Source organism: Monodon monoceros, unplaced genomic scaffold, assembly GCF_005190385.1.
Source record: "Monodon monoceros isolate NGI ecotype Baffin Bay Population unplaced genomic scaffold, NGI_Narwhal_1 Super_Scaffold_15, whole genome shotgun sequence".
Lineage (NCBI taxonomy): Eukaryota > Metazoa > Chordata > Mammalia > Artiodactyla > Monodontidae > Monodon > Monodon monoceros.
The window spans coordinates 12,185,820-12,202,627 of NW_021703771.1; positions in this window are offsets into that span (position 1 = coordinate 12,185,820).

The following is a 16,808-nucleotide window of genomic DNA, read 5'->3' on the forward strand; positions in this document are numbered from 1 at the left end:
TTCACCAACTTAATAAACACTCTATGTTAAGAGATAGTAGAGGTAGGGAAGTGTTAAACGAGTAACCCAATGCTGCCACCAAGTCCTCACCAAACCATGGTGGCTGACGCTGCAACTTAATTTCTGTGCTCTCTTCCTATCATGCCCCAAGTGTTTCTTTGAAATTCTGCTTACCTCACTAATCTATGCAGCCAGTACCAGTCATTCAGACCGATATGCATGGTGAAACTTATTTGACCTCACAGGTGCAGTGTTTAAGATACCTAAGTTAGAACTGAGTTTCCACAACGTACTAGCTCCATGCTCTTGGGCAACTTATTTAACTTAGATTTGCTATGTCATATATGGGGATCATAGTGCCTACTTCATAGATTGTGGTTGGGATTTGATAAGATAATTTCAGAAAAGATCTCAGCACATAGTAAATATCGAAGATATTGTGGCTATTATTAAGTCTTTATAATAGACTTTCTTCTGGCGAACAATATATTATTTCTATTAAATGCCCCATTCTTCAGGGGCTGGTCAGTCTTTAGTCACAGACAGTATCAATACATCAACTTTTTCAGAAATGGAGCTAAATATACAACACTTTCATCAAGTGGCAAAAGCTTGAGCTTGAAACCTGTCCATAAGCAAAGAGTTTTCAGAGTTTAATTATTCTGAAAAAGCACAGTTTCTCATTTAATTATTTCAAAAGGTACTTTTCATATAATGATTGTTAGTGATAAAAAAGGATCGCATATGTAAAGTGTTATTTAAGCATATAAAATTATGTAAGGATAACCATTAAGCAAAATCATTGTTTTCTTTTAGAATGTTTATAGCTTACCTTTTTGAATATTTTAAAATATATATTTTCAGACTTTGAAGACATTATTAAAAATGTAGAAAATTAAAACTGGATTATTAAAAGATAACTTTCAGCAAGTCAACAATGTAAATAAATCTTTGGACACAATTTTTTAAAAAAGAAATGGAGCTAAATAGAGAGGAACATTTAATAGAATTTTTCTTCTAGAGTTTCCATATTTCTGTGCTCTTTAGGTCAATCTACTGGCCAATGCTATTTTGTGGTGTCAGTAGACATAAATCTCATTAACCAAATTAACAGATACTTGTCGGGGAAAATGACCATTCCTTCACTCATTCAATCATTCATCTAGCATATATGTATCAAGCACCTCCTATGTGCTCTACACTGCTCCGTATACTAAGGATAGAAAGTCCATGATACCATAACCCCTGGGGCACAGGGAACTCACTATCTAGTAGGAGGGTTTGGTTTGTCAAAAACACATAGTTATCACTATAGTTTTATTTAGAAAAAAATATTTTCCATAAATGTCAAAGATTAAACAAATTGTCTTATGAAATATTACCTATTTCATGAAATATTACATTACTATTAAATTGATACCTTTAAAATGTAATGACACTAGATAATATTAGAGACATACTATTAAGGAAAACAAATAATATAAAAACTGTACATATACAGATATACAGGATAATATCATTATGAAGAACTGTAATTTTTATCTATCTACCAGTTGCGAGAGACAGAGGGAGAGAGAGAGAAATACACTAAAATACTGATTTTTAATGAGATTACTGGACATTTTATTCCAATCCTGAATACAGATAATACAAAAAAGGAAAATTATAGTATTATCATAGAAACACATATTTTAAAAGAATACTGGCTATGTGAAGTTATCAGATTGTAATATACAATTATAATACATCATAATTAAGTATTGTTTATCCCAAGAATGCAAAGATGATTGAATATCAGAAAATATATCAGTGTAATTGGCCACAGATATAAGTAGCCAACTCATGACTACTTTAACAGATGCAGAAAATCATCTGATATGAATCACCTCATAATATAAAAGGGAAAAAAGGAATTATAAACGAAAGGGCATTTCCTTGATCTAGTAAATCTCTAATAAAAATCAGTGGCACACACTTTACTTAAAAAATGCATTCAGATGCAATCCCTTGTTAAAAGAAAGAACAAGACAAGGATGACCATTATCACTTTTATTGTTTAACAGAGTACTGAGGTCCTGGAAAAATACTACAGGAAAAGACAATAAGATGTATAAGATTTGAAAATAAAAACATAAACAGTTTTTATTTAAAGAGATAAAATAATTTACCTTGAAAAGCCAACAGTATTAATAAATGTATTAAGTTCGGTATATAATATTTCCTGGAACAAGATACACATATGAAAATAAATACTGTTTCTATACACAGGCAATAACAAGCTAGAAAATATATCCAAGAGCAAGATACACTTCTTAATAGCAGTAAAAAAAAAAAAAAAAAAATACAGTACCTAGGAATTAACAAAGAATATACCAGAAATATGGAAAGTAATCTAAAATTTTATAATAGAAAAAGCTTCCAAATTAATGGAGAGAAAAATCTGTGCTCTTCTACAGGAACATTTCAAGTGTTCATAACATAACCATTTCAGGTGTCACAAAATTATTATAAGAAGTCTTAATCATAAATCTGGCTGCATTCTTTTTAATAAATGTAGTAAATACATTCTCTAATTTATATGAACATATAATGGAAGGTCATTTACATAAAATTAATGATTTCTTCTTCAGTGAAGACACTATGAACAAAGTTAACAGATTAGGGACATACTAAGAATAAACACATGCCGTGTCTTTTACTGACAAAGAAACATTATGTGAAATATACCTGAGTGCCTACAAATCAACCAGAAAGAGAAACAAAATTCCATAATAAATCAACACAGTATGAATTTACAGGAGGTAGTTCAAATGCCTGACTGGTATATAAGATCTTCAAATTCATTAATGATTGAAACATAAAACCAAGATAATAAGTTATCTATTTATACTCATGTTTGGCAAAAGTTAAGATGCTAGATGTTGTCATGTATTGGTAGAGATATAATGATATAAGATCTCCATCATTCCGGTTTCACTTTTGAGAATATTCTAATAATTATTCACATTAAAATTATATATATTATAGGGCCCAGTAATCCAACTGTTGAAAAATATTTCAGTCATATCTGTTAAGAGGATATATTTAAGAATATACATTGCAGCAGTCTTTGTGTTAACTCCAAGCTGAAGGTAAGACAGGAACCCATCCGAAAAATGCAGAGGAGCCATGCCGTGAACACTTGGAACTCTGAAAAGCAGCAGATTCAATATATGCAATACAGCGTGAATGTAAAATTTTTTAAATACAGTGCTTAGAGGAAAAAGGAAGAAACCTTTTAAATAGGCATGTTTTATCTTATATTTTGTTTGGAATGATAATATAAAGAAAAAAATGTCACAGATACCTGAGAATGTCACCTATGGATAAGGGGAGGAGAAGGGGACTGGGAAAATGATGATGGTTTACCTTAAATTAAAGAGTATTATTAGCACAATCCTTTGTATCTGAGCGTCAATAAGAAAAAATATATATATTCTGTTAAAAGTAAAGAAATAAATGCAATCTACAATGGAAGAAAATAATAATTATAGTAAAATATGTAAAAGAAAAAGCTCTACAAGAGCATAGATAAGAGAGACTACCTATAAGGAAGCCAAAATAAAGCTTTCTGAGGATAAAGCCTGTTAATTGGGTGTTGAAGGTTGAGTTCACTAGGATGAAATGTAGAGGGAGAACATTCAGGATGAAGGAAAAGAATATTAAAAGGCTCAAAATGTGAAAGAATGGTATATTTTTAATTAGCTGAGATGAAATAGCATATTTGTTACTTTTTTAATACATAACATTTTTCTCAGAATATTATAAAGTAAAATTTAGATGAAGTTATTTTTCATTTATCTTAACAAATTTTGGCCAGTATTTTATATAAGAAAATACATAGATTCATACATAATTAGTTTAATTCCAACATTCAATTCTAAAGTCATTATTCTTTGTAAAATAGAAATCAAATTATCACTCCACTAATTTTTCACAATGAAACTTTACTTTCACATCTGAATGATGCCATCTTACATAGCAGTTGCTTTCAAAGACTGAAAAATTTCACCACCTGTGAATCACCATTTTCCACCTCATCCATTCGCTTAAAAAATTCAAACCACAAAGTTTTCAGATAAATAAAAGTGCCTTGCATTTGCTTCCCTGGCATATGAACCTCTTAATATTTCCCAACATGCTTGTTCCTGGTTTTTTTGTTTTTAACTTTATACCCTAACCCCTTATACTACTTCCCTAGACCCTTTCTTTGTACCTCTTCTGACTTTCAAATCCGTACATCCATCCAGAGCTCTCCTCTGACCCTCAGATCCCAGGTCTCCTCTGTGTATATTCCCCTATCAAAGGTCTGAGCCTCTCATTATAATTGCAAGGATTATATATTACTCCTCAACCTTCCCTAATTGTATTTTCTATTGCAGATAATTTTAGCTGGTCCTCTAAGCCAAAAACCTTGGAGTCCTCTTTCATTCTTTTTGTCTCACACTTCTCATTCAATCAGTCAACACCTCCTGTTTACTTCGGCTGCTAATTACTTCTTGATTCAGTCCCTTTCGCTCAGTCTTTATTGCCCCTCTCTCCAGATCAAACCCTCATTATCTATCACTTGGAGAGAGGAACTAAGTGTTCACCCTGCTTTTCACTGTCTCCCTCAGACCTGTCCTCCAGTGAGTCTTCAGAATGAGCTCTCAGAGAAATGGTCTGACCTTATCATTCCCATACTTAAATCTCTTCGTCTCGTTTTCAACTCCTGAGAAACGCCATCCAAGGTCATTCAAATAATTCAAGTCTTTCCACTACAGAATAATACAGTTGATTAAAGCAACGATCTTCAAACTTTTATGTTGCATAGCCCTAATAGTAAATATTTTAAAATTTATTTATAATTATATGCACATAATCGCTAATATGTGATCCATATTACAGAATATTCACCAAAATTTGAGATTAAAATGAACACAAATAGAAGCTCCAGTATTGTTCTGACACTGGCCTTCATAGGTCCTATTGTGTACTCCTGAGGGGTTTGTGAACCCACTTTGGTGATCTCTGGACTAAATAACGTTGTTAATAAAGTCAAGGTCACAGCTTTGATAGCTCTTTCTGCCGGTTAATACCTTTTTATGTATAGCAACAGACTATGCCCTTCATCTAAGTCGGGCATGTTCAGAATGTACAATTGAATCAGAATACCTTGGGATTTGAAAGGATTTTAATGGTCTAACCATATAACCTTCAAGATGTAGTATGGAATAGCACAGGATCCGTGTAAATTTATCTCCACAGCTGAAAAACAGATAAAGTACAGTGCCTCAGAAATGCATGCATTGTCTTCATACATGAATCATTACGCAGTGGTTCAAAGTTAACTTTAAGCCTTTATCTCTCACTTTAAAAACCCTCCCCTCTAGCTAGCTATTTGACTTACCTTTTACAAACATATCATAAGCTTTTTTTCTGGCTTCAAACTTTCCCTTGAGCCAATAACCTACCTGGAAATTTCCCCTCTTACTTTTCTGACTACAAGAGCACTGATACAGCATTAGAATTCTCACTCTTCCCTGATTACTTCATTAGTCCTCTTTCTTTCACTTTTCTTCTGAGTTTCAGTATTGTGTGTCCAGTTCTGTATTGGACAATGTCACCTCATCGTAGCTCAGGCTGCCATGAAAAATACCATCAACTGTGTAACTTAACAGCAGAAATTTATTTCCTCACAGTTCTAGAGGCTGGAAATCCAAAATCAGGGTTCCAGCAGAGTTGAACATGGCAATGGCTCTCTTTCCTGGTCAACTTTTCACCGTGTCCTCACATTGACAGAGAGCGAAAGTGCTCAGGTTCTCTGGAGTCACTATTTCTAATGGCACTAAGGCCAAATTGGGAGGCAGGGCTTCAACATGCAAATTTTGAGGAAACACAATTCAGTCCAAGGCATTCCAGCTCTGGCTCACCAAAATTCATGTCTTTTTCACATGCAAGATACAATCATTTCTTCCCAACAGCCCCAAGAGTCTTAACTTGTCCCAGCATTGTCCCAAGTCTCATCTAAATAGGATATGGGTGAAACTCAAGGTATGATTTATCCTGAGGCAAAATTCTTCTCCAGCTATGAACCTGAGAAACCAGGCAAGTTATGTTCTTCCAAACTGCAAGGGTGGAACAGACACCGAAAGGGTGGAACAGACATCTTTCCCATTCCAAAGGGGAGAAATCATAAGGAAAAAGGGATGATGGGTCCTGAGCAAGCCCACAAGTTAGCAAGACAAATTCCACTGGACCTTAGGACTCAGGAATAATCCTCTTTGCCTCCATGTCCCACGGGGGCATAAGTGTCACCCTCAAGTCTCTGCCTGGAAGTCCTGACCCCACAGCTCTGCAGGAAGGTCCCACATGTCTTCAATTAATTGAATGAGGCCCACCCACATTAGGGAGGGCAATCTGCTTTACTCAGCTGACAAATTAAAATGTTAATCTCATCCCCAAACACCCTCACAGACGCACCTAGAATAAAGTTTGACCAAACGTCTAATGTCTAGGTACCCCATGACCCAGTCAAGTTGACACATAAATTTAACGATCACATACCTGATGTCCCAAGTGACTGCTGACTGGATACAGTTGCACGTTAGAAAGTCATAGTTTCTGTTGAAGATAGATGAGAAAATCCAGAACGGGAGGCCCTTACGTCCTTCCCAGTCCACCCTGGATTACACTAATATCCTTCACTCAGCCGTATGACACTCATCATTAGTGCAAATTCTAACGTTTCTCATCTCATCATTCTCAACCTCATCTCAACCTCATCCTCCAGAAGCCCAGCTTTGGCTTTGCCCCCCTCTCTGTTCCCCTGGCAGGCCTAGACCTGGCATCTGGTTAGGTTCACGTTGGCCCTTCCTTGATAACACTTCTGCTTCTTAAGTACTGGCCCCTTGGTGGTCACACGATGACCTCACCTGCCCACCTGCAAGAAAGGTTGAAGAGTATTGCATTGTTAGAAGACTTCGCTGTTTAACTGATCTGTTCCTTTTTCTTTCCAGGATTTTAGAGGTTATCATATTTTATGCATTTCCCCATCAACTATATTATAATGCTGTGGTCTACAAAATGCCAAATAGTGATGTCTGATTTTACATCCCAAGTATTTTTCAGTATGTATGTTATTTGCCACCCTTTCCACCACTAATATAGCTCAGTCTTTTAATATCTGGGAAGCTGCCTCTGAAGGAACACCTCAGGTGGATCGTTATTTCCAAGCTTTCTCTCTCAGTTGTGAATGACCAGAAGTTCTGTTTTATCAAGGACTGAGAATCAATCAGTCTCTCTCAGATAAATTCAAGCTAAGCAAGCTCAAGGGACAGATGTACAAAATTGGAATTAAAATATGTTCATTTATAATTAAAGAAACCTCTTTCAAGTAGACTAGATGTCTACATTTCATAGTTAGCATGGTCTCTCCCTGTGGAACAGCTACATAGGTAGTCAAATTAAAATCTGAAGATAGCTGGATTATTACAATATCAGAACACCAGGAAAGAGACCATCTAGCAGTGTCTTCAGCAAAGATAATTAGAGGTTTTCTCTCCTGCTCTGGTGATAGATCTTCCCTGGGGGACAAATATTCATATTTTTGAGGGAGAATATTCTTTCCATGGATAACAACATGGCAGAATGACCAAATAGCCTCTCAGAAATTTCTTTAATTCTGTATATACTCTTTTGCTCACATATTTGATTTTTAAGGTTAATACAATAAGTTTGACTGCAATATATTTTTAATTAATTGAATGAGACTTCATTTTATAGTAACCTTTTTATTGCCAAAGTTGAAATATCACTAGAAATAGAAGATCCGGTGTTTTAAGTGATAATGGTGAAAATCACAGTGAAACAAAAATCTCTGGACCATCTCTTGTTTTATAGGTGGGATTATATATAGTTTAGTTTGTTTTTAATTTATATACAAAACTTACTTTAACAGCTTGGGTTTATATTCTCTAGCAATATATAATTTTTGATTAACTATTAAAGGAAGGAAAATATACTTTAAAAACCAGATCAGAGAACAGTAAGTTTATATTCTCTTAAAAATTTTTTGCTCACATGAGTGTCTCACTTGAAAGAATAGGCAGAAGTCTTCATGAAGAAGGCTGTAGATATCCCTACAGATAGAACCAGTACTTTCCTTTGAAAACTGGTCTTCCTCTGCTCCAGGATATAAAGCATGAATGATTAAGCCCCCAAAGTTCTACAGACATAGAGTATGGAAGTACCGCTTTACTTTTAGAATATTTTCATATATATATATATATATATATATATATATATATATATATATATATATGGCAGTTCAATGACATAAGTTAAACATTTCCCACAAAATAAGCAAGCTTGATAAATAGTTTCTCTGTGAGTATACCTGAAAAAATATCTGTCGTGAAATATGTTCCTCAATTATATTCAATATTCTAAACTAATTTAATTTTAGAAGACATCTCCCAAAAATGATACTTTAAATGAGGTTGACCTTGAGCCATTCTTTCTGAAGTTAGAAAACAGGCCAAATTATCTATTGAACTGGCTCCCATGTTTGACAACCAGTGTAAACAATAGTAACCTATTTCTATTTTCTAAGAGGTGGAGAGAAAAAGGTCAGAGGGTTGAGATTTGGGAAGGATGGAGGGAGAAGAGGCATCCACCCAAATCATATGCAAGAGGTTTCAGGCTTTTAAGAACCTGTTAAAAGGAAGAGGATCCAGAGCAAAATTCTATTCTCAGGACATGAAATAATCATCTAATCTGTCAAGGCTTTTTGACAAAGCTTGACTTTGAATTCATTTAGAAGGAATCTAACCCAAAGAGGTAACAAAGACAAACTAATTGCCTGGAAGTGAATCGTCCATGAAAAAACAGTGCTTACATTTTCATAATGGCAAAGAAACTTATATAGGAGATTTACTTAATTTGATTAATTTTGTTTAATTGAACTAAATTAAGTAGACCTTTCTGGGCAAAATACCAAAGGATTGCCAGACTAAAATACACAAGATATTTAGTCTTCATTTATTACCTCTCATGTAAACAGAAATTCACTTGTAATAGACACTTTCCTCATTTTGAACATAAGGAAAGGGATGTACAATTATTATTGATAGGAAATTACTTTTTATCCTGGCACAGAGGAAGTAAATTTTTAAAAAAATAGAAAAACTGAATATTGGTTAAATTAGGTACCATTTTAAATTTTATTTTATTTATTTTTAACATCTTTATTGGGGTATAATTGCTTTACAATGGTGTGTTAGTTGCTACTTTATAACAAAGTGAATCAGTTATACGTATACATACGTTCCCATATCTCTTCCCTCTTGCGTCGCCCTCCTTCCTACCCTCCCTATCCCACCCCTCCACGCGGTCACAAGGCACCGCCGAGCTGATCTCCCTGAGCTATGCGCTGCTTCCCACTAGCTATCTACCTTACGTTTGGTACTGTATATATGTCCATGCCTCTCTCTCACTTTGTCACAGCTTACCCTTCCCCCTCCCCATATCCTCAAGTCCATTCTCTAGTAGGTCTGTGTCTTTATTCCTGTCTTACCCCTAGGTTCTTCATGACATTTTTTTCCCTTAAATTCCATATATATGTGTTAGCATACAGTATTTGTCTTTCTCTTTCTGACTTACTTCACTCTGTATGACAGACTCTAGGTCTATCCACCTCATTACAAATAGCTCAATTTCGTTTCTTTTTATGGCTGAGTAATATTCATTGTATATATGTGCCACATCTTCTTCATCCATTCATCTTTTGATAGACATCTACGTTGGTTCCATGTCCTATCTATTGTAAATAGAGCTGCAGTGAACATTGTGGTGCATGACTCTTTTTGAATTATGGTTTTCTCAGGGTATATGCCCAGTAGTGGGATTGCTGGGTCATATGGTAGTTGTATTTGTAGTTTTTTAAGGAACCTCTATACTGTTCTCCGTAGTGGCTGTACCAATTTACATTCCCACCAGCAGTGCAAGAGGGTTCCCTTTTCTCCACACCCTCTCCAGCATTTATTGTTTCTAGATTTTTTGATGATGGCTATTCTGACCGGTGTGAGATGATATTGCATTGTAGTTTTGATTTGCATTTCTCTAATGATTAATGATGTTGTGCATCCTTTCATGTGTTTGTTGGCAGTCTGTATATCTTCTTTGGAGAAATGTCTATTTTATAGCCACCTGCTAGGCTTACATATATTACTATGGCCCTTCACAGTGGGGTCACATTCACTAAACAAGGAAAGAACAAAGCTACAGCTTGCTATAACCCATTAATAGGAAATTACAGGAGAACTTTTCTCTTAAGGCATCTGAGGTGGAGTTTCACAAGCTCTTCATGCCACAGCATGTCATGAACAGAATCTTTAAATTGTTTCCTGTTCTTTAAACTATAGCTCACATATTTATTGTCATGAAGATCAAAACTAGCTCTTTTTAAAGAATTTACCCCTCCTCTCCACCCTCCCTCTCCCCTGCCTCCACCAGTAATGTCTAAGAATTTCCCTCATTACTGCATCACAGGTGCTGGAGACGAATATTTCGGCCCTTCTTCTCTGCTTTCATTCCTTGCCATTGCAGTGCTGGTACTGCTACTGTGTCTACTGTCATGGGCACCACTGCCTCTATTGATGACAACTCCTGATGTGCTACTCCTGCTTCCTCCTGAGCACCCCCCTGCCCCTGAGGCTGGAGTTCCTCATTGCCACCCCTAATTGAACTGCTCCAGGAATTGGCTGCTTATTGGAATACTAGTGTTTGTCATTGCAGTTGCAAACCTTTGGAAAGTGGATGCTTGGGGAGGTGTGTGGTCTACACCTGCCTTCTTCTGAAAAGGTACAACTCTTCCCTCTAATGACATCACCGCAGTCTATCACAAGAAAACGCCTCTGAGTCTCTGCCCACATCCCCCTAGTTCCCAAAGAGAAGGAAGCCCAACCTCATGCAACGCCAAAGTTCACATTGTTCCTGTCCCAGCATAAACTGCTTATCAGGACAGATACAATGGTTGCTTATGATACAATAGTTGCAATTAAAAATTCATAATGTGATGTAGTTACTACATTCTTTTTATGAAGCCTTGGCTATTCGAAGTGCATGCTCAGAGTTGTTCATATGTGAAGACCCACTGTGATGTTTTAAGATGGGAGTTAAGTATATTCTGCAATAATTCATAAACATTTTATTTCATGAATTAGCATGTAAATAGAGGGCCTCACAGAATACACTTATGTATATGCTGCCATGGGAGAATGGCAGATTGAAAAGTATTTTTTGGTATATTTCAGCAACTTCAATCCCACCTTCATTGGCCCTTTGATCTTGATGTCCAAGAATACAGAGATAATCTTCTCCAACATGTGAAACTAAGAGTAAATAAATAATGAGCCTGTTGAAGTTCAATTAAACAGATAATTAATCAAACAATGTGTGTTTTGTTAAGAAGTGTCCAACTTCTTAGGGAACCATATCAAGAATGCTTTGTTGTTGTAAGAATGTGATTGCAGTCCCCTGGAGGACTGCAGTCATAGTGGTTAGCCTGATGCCAGTATTTTTCTTATGCCATAACTTATGGCATTATATTTGCTTTCATAATTGGAGGGCAGAAAAGCTTTATGATCTTGAATTTAGGATGTTTTCAAATTTCATATCTTTTGGAATACATAAATTTAAAACCTAAGGAAAGCTCTCTCTTGTTCTAAGAGAATAAACTTCCTATTGAGGCATTAACATTACTCTGTAGTTTGGTGTTGGCAAAAAATGCAATTTCTAAGTGGCTCAACTTGATCAAATCTAGCTTAGTTGCATCAGTATAAGAATGTAAGAATATATGAAGTTAATTGGTAATGATTTTGAGCCATCTACTGGATTTCTACACCCAGTCATCTGCAGGGCTCACCCATGCACCTGCCAGATGTGACTCCCTCTGCATGGCTACAGAGAAGTTAAAGCTGGGCCATGACAGTAGCTTAAAGATCCAGTTGCTCATCCAGAGCAAACCATGATGAGAATCATTCCTTAAGTATCCATTGAAGTGTGGTTATTCAAGATGGACAGGGGAGGAATGGTTTTAATTTTTAGATTGAGCTTCCAAAGGGTGGATATGTGGGGCTATAATAAGTGAAGAATTAGTTCAGTGAGGACCATCATCATCATGGCCTCAGCCCTATCATTTGATCAAGACATCCTTCAACAAATCTGATCTTCAGAAAGAAGCATCATTTACTGTGATGGAAGGATGAAAGGGAGAGGACATGAAGGGCAGAAGACAGTTTCCTAGTTGGGCGTATGTGATATACTCATATCTTTATGGAATGCCATTTTCCTCTTTCAACCACCTCTCTTGCTTCTCCCCTGCACCCCACTATTTGTAGTGGTAAGAAACTAAGGCTGGACATTCTTTCAGTTTAGCAGACATTCATTATGCGCCTACTGTGTGTTATCTCAGATTGAAAATACATAGCAGTGCACTTAATGTTTCAGTTTTGCTTTACTGATACCTGCTCAATTCTTGGTGAAGAATTCAGGAGCAACAATATTGTTGTGCGTACATTTCTATCTTGAAGCAATTTATTGCTATGACTCTATATATTTTTAGTATTTCTTTTTAAAAAGAGCGAATAGAAGTTAGAAGGAATTTGTAGGAAGGCTGCTTTCCATTTCACCTTCTATCCCTTAAAGAAACAAAGGCATGAAATCATTATTCTGTGATTTCCTTTAAATATTTTCTCTTTTAGGCTTTTAATTTTTCAGTTTTGATACGTGACACTTAGTCCCAACATGATCGTGAATATGTCGCATGACAACAAGAAGTTTGCTTATTTATTCATTTACGTATGTTAAATAAGATCAAAAAATGAAGCTTGAATGACTTTTTGGAAATTTCTAGGCCATGTATGAGTGTGTATATGGAAGTAGGATAGGGAAAGCCTCATATCCTTTTCAAGGGCCTAAAAGTTTAGATTCTTTGTTGTTCTTTATGTTAAAAAAATATATTTTGTTTATTTCTTTGAAGCACACTTGTATTGCTATGCTTAACTTATACGTGCCTCATTACCTTAGCAGCACCTTATAAATTATAACAAATATGAGAAGAGAGACCTACAGCCTGACCTGACCTCAACAGAAGATAATAACTATGGGACCCTTTGTATGGTTCCCACAGTTTGATTACACAACAGTGGGATGGTAGTCACTTTGGATTAAAAAATTTTTTCAAGTTAAACTCCCCCATTACAGAACTAATTGCAAAAATATTTTAAGTTGGTAATCTAGACAATTACACAACTTCTTAGCTTTAATTTGTAGTCGTGGCCTTGGCGAATTTACAAGATAAACAGAAAAACGTTACAATTTTGGCATAACACGCTTATTAAAACTTACTTTTCCTTAACAGTAATATGCTGGGCCTCAATTTTCATTTCTTCTTTGTCTTCAAAAAACTAGCACACAAAGACCTCATAAAGTGATAAGAACAAGGCAAAAAAAAAAGGTATAACTAACGGATAAGATTCTTAGCACATCCAATTTCCTCTCACTGCCTCTCTCCACTAGCCATCTGAGTACAAGAGTTGCTATATTTAATAATCACATTTTGGGAAAGATGATGGTGGTTGTGCTGTCATTCTTTTAAAATCTTGAACCCATGAGTCATTCAAAAATTAAAGGATAATTTGGATACTTGAGGGAATTTAGGTAGTTGGGAGATGGATGATATTAAGCAGATTGATGAGGGGAAGTACATCATTTAAGTCATTGACTGAGATCATTTTGACTTTCTAAACTGAAAGCTGTATAGAAGAGCTCTGTACTTATCCACTCAGAAAGGTAACATTGACATGAATACACCTAAAACAACCCACAGGGAACTAAACAGTAACTACATAAAAGCCTTAGTTAGCAGGTCCTTTTTACAGTAGTACATTCTTTTAAACTTTTTATTTTATATTGGAATATAGCTGATTTACAATGTTGTGTTAGTTTCAGGAGTACAACAGATTGATTCAGTTATACATATACATGTATCTCTTCTTTATCAAATTCTTTTCCCACTTAAGTTGTTACACGATATCGAGCAGAGTTTCCTGTGCTGTACAGTAGGTCCTTGTTGGTTATCCATTTTAAATATAGAAGTGTGTACATGTCAATCCCAAACTCCCAATCTATCCCTTCCCCTCACCCTTCTCCCCTGGTAATCGTAAGTTTGTTCGCTAAGTCTTTGAGTCTGTTTCTGTAGTACTGTTCAGTTCCTGGTGTTACTGGGAAACTATTTCTTTTTAAAAATAAGGAACTAGAGTTCATTCTACCCTACTGGCCCCAGTCAGTAAATTAATTGAGCTATCAACTGCTGGACTCCATTCCAAGCTAAACTATATTTAAAAATTAAAACATAATAAAAGAAGAGAAAGAAAATTGCCATTCTCACACTTCCAGAGCATATTAGAAAAATATATTCCTCCATGATTCTCCAAATACTGTACTTCTTTGTGTATTATTTTGTGACAAGTAGTTCAGTTTGCATTGGTCAGTTGGTGTTTAATGGGCACTGGTGCCCCTTGTGGCACGTTACTGTTCAGGGGTTGGAAGACCTAATTCAAAACCTCATCCACACTTCTCCTGAAATTACACTAAAATATTGTTACTGAAAACTGAGTCACCATAGAAATATACAAGTATCAGAGAGAAGGAGAAAGGGAGAGAGAAATAGGAGAGGATTTAGAAACAAGACAATAAAGGCTATAATGTTGAGCCCACAGGCTATGTTTCCTAGGGAAGGGTAATGTTGCTGAAAAGCTGAATTTATGAAAAAAAGGTACAGCTTAGTATTTCCCCTACACTCTCTTCCTTCTTTCTTGTAGGTTAAATACAAAGATAGATAAAAGACAGTCTATCGGAATTTTTGTTTGTTTTTTCTTTTGGTTTGTTTTGGTCAAACGTGACAAATCCCTGCTTTTCTAAGCAGTATTCTATAGATTCTCCAACTTAAGTAGCAAGTACACAGTAGACACATGGAAATAAAGAAAGACAAATAACACTCTGCAGTGACCAAGGAGTTCTCATGTCAAAGCATTAAAAAAAATACATTCCCGACTGACATACTAGTCCCTCCTGCCATTGTTCATAGACCAAATGAGACACTGGCCTAACGCTATCCTAAACTAGTTAAGCCTTCAGACTCCCCAAGTTGGACGTCTTGATAATAGTGCAATAAACCAGAAGCCTAAGTAGAAGCTGGAGATGGCAATTCTATCCCTTCGAACAGATCGTCGTGAAGGGCCCACACGGCATTGCTTAAGTCAGTGGTTCTCAAAGTGTGATCTCTGGACTGAGTATCAGTATCGGTTGGAACTTGTTAGACATGCAAATTCTCATGTCCCACTCCAGCTCTACTGAACCAGAACCTCTGAATTTTAACAAGCCTCCATGTGGTTTTGATGCAGGTTCAAGTGTGAGAACCACTGGCCTAAATCACATAAGGTTGATAATAAATGACTTATTATACAAAAGATGACTGTGCTTATGTGCTCAAAAACTGCCTTTGAATACAGTCTCAAAAGAGAAATATTTTAAATGACATGAGCAATGAGGAAATTGAGGACTAGGTGGTAGAGATTTAGTCTGATGTACAAATGTCAAAGAGAGGTCCTCAGAGGAGAAATGGGAGAAATTAGATGGCAATGGAGACCACTCAACACTAACAGGGAGTAATGAAAAAAAAGAAATAAGGTAAAAATGAGTATTGATTTTCCTTCCTTCCTGATTAAATCCTTCAAGTGGAGAGTTTACCTGTGCCTGTGGACACTCTACAGTTGGGAGACCTCACCTGAGACACATTTGACGGTTTGCCTTTCTGCCTCTGAGGTGCTTTGTGTGTTATGTGGCCGGGCTAGCTAGTCCTACTGTGGGTTAAGGCCTTGAAAAAATTTTCAGAAGACATAAGCCATGTGCCCCAAATGAAAGGCAAGTGTATTCCATAGGCTTACTGGCCAGACCAAGCTGAATTGAGCACACTGGTTGCAAGTGAGGTGAAAAAGCTTTTGAACACGGCGGCCCCTAAGGAATAGTCATTGCCTATATGCAAGCCACAAAGTGCTGAATAAGTGTGTTTGATAGTATTCTCTTAATTAAACACTTTAACATGAAGCCAGGGTGAATAAGTCCCCCAAATATACAGTATTTCTGGAAGAAGTTGTAAAAGAGAATACATGAACTTCACAAAATTATCTGAAAATCATTGTAGAAAATTTATATAAAATATATAGGTGGTTAAAAATTTCGTAAAAATAAAAATAGTGTGACTACCTCAACATATACAATAGTTATTTGAACGTATGTGCTTTGGTATGTTCGTTGCATAGTTACTCCAATTCTTTACCTCTCTCTACAGGTTCTCTACTTCGCAGACTCTTTTTTTCTGACAAATGAGCTTTTGTGCACTGATTTCTTTTTTGAAAAATTCTCCTTTTACTAGAAAAGGAGAGAAGACTTCTGAAAATTAATGAGGTCCTGATTAAGAAAAATTAAAAAAAAATGAAAACATCAACAAAATAAAACAGGAACCAAACACTATGTGATGGATTTCCAATGCCCAAAGGTTAAAACGTTGCAGGTTTAAGAAAAACGTGCAAAAAAGATTATGCTAAGATTGGTACTTGGTTAATGAACTGTGAAGACTCCCTTAGCAGAGAAAATTGACGAAGTAATGGTGTTAGAAGTGTTCCTAGGGCTTCCCTGGTGGCGCAGTGGTTGAGAGTCCGCCTGCC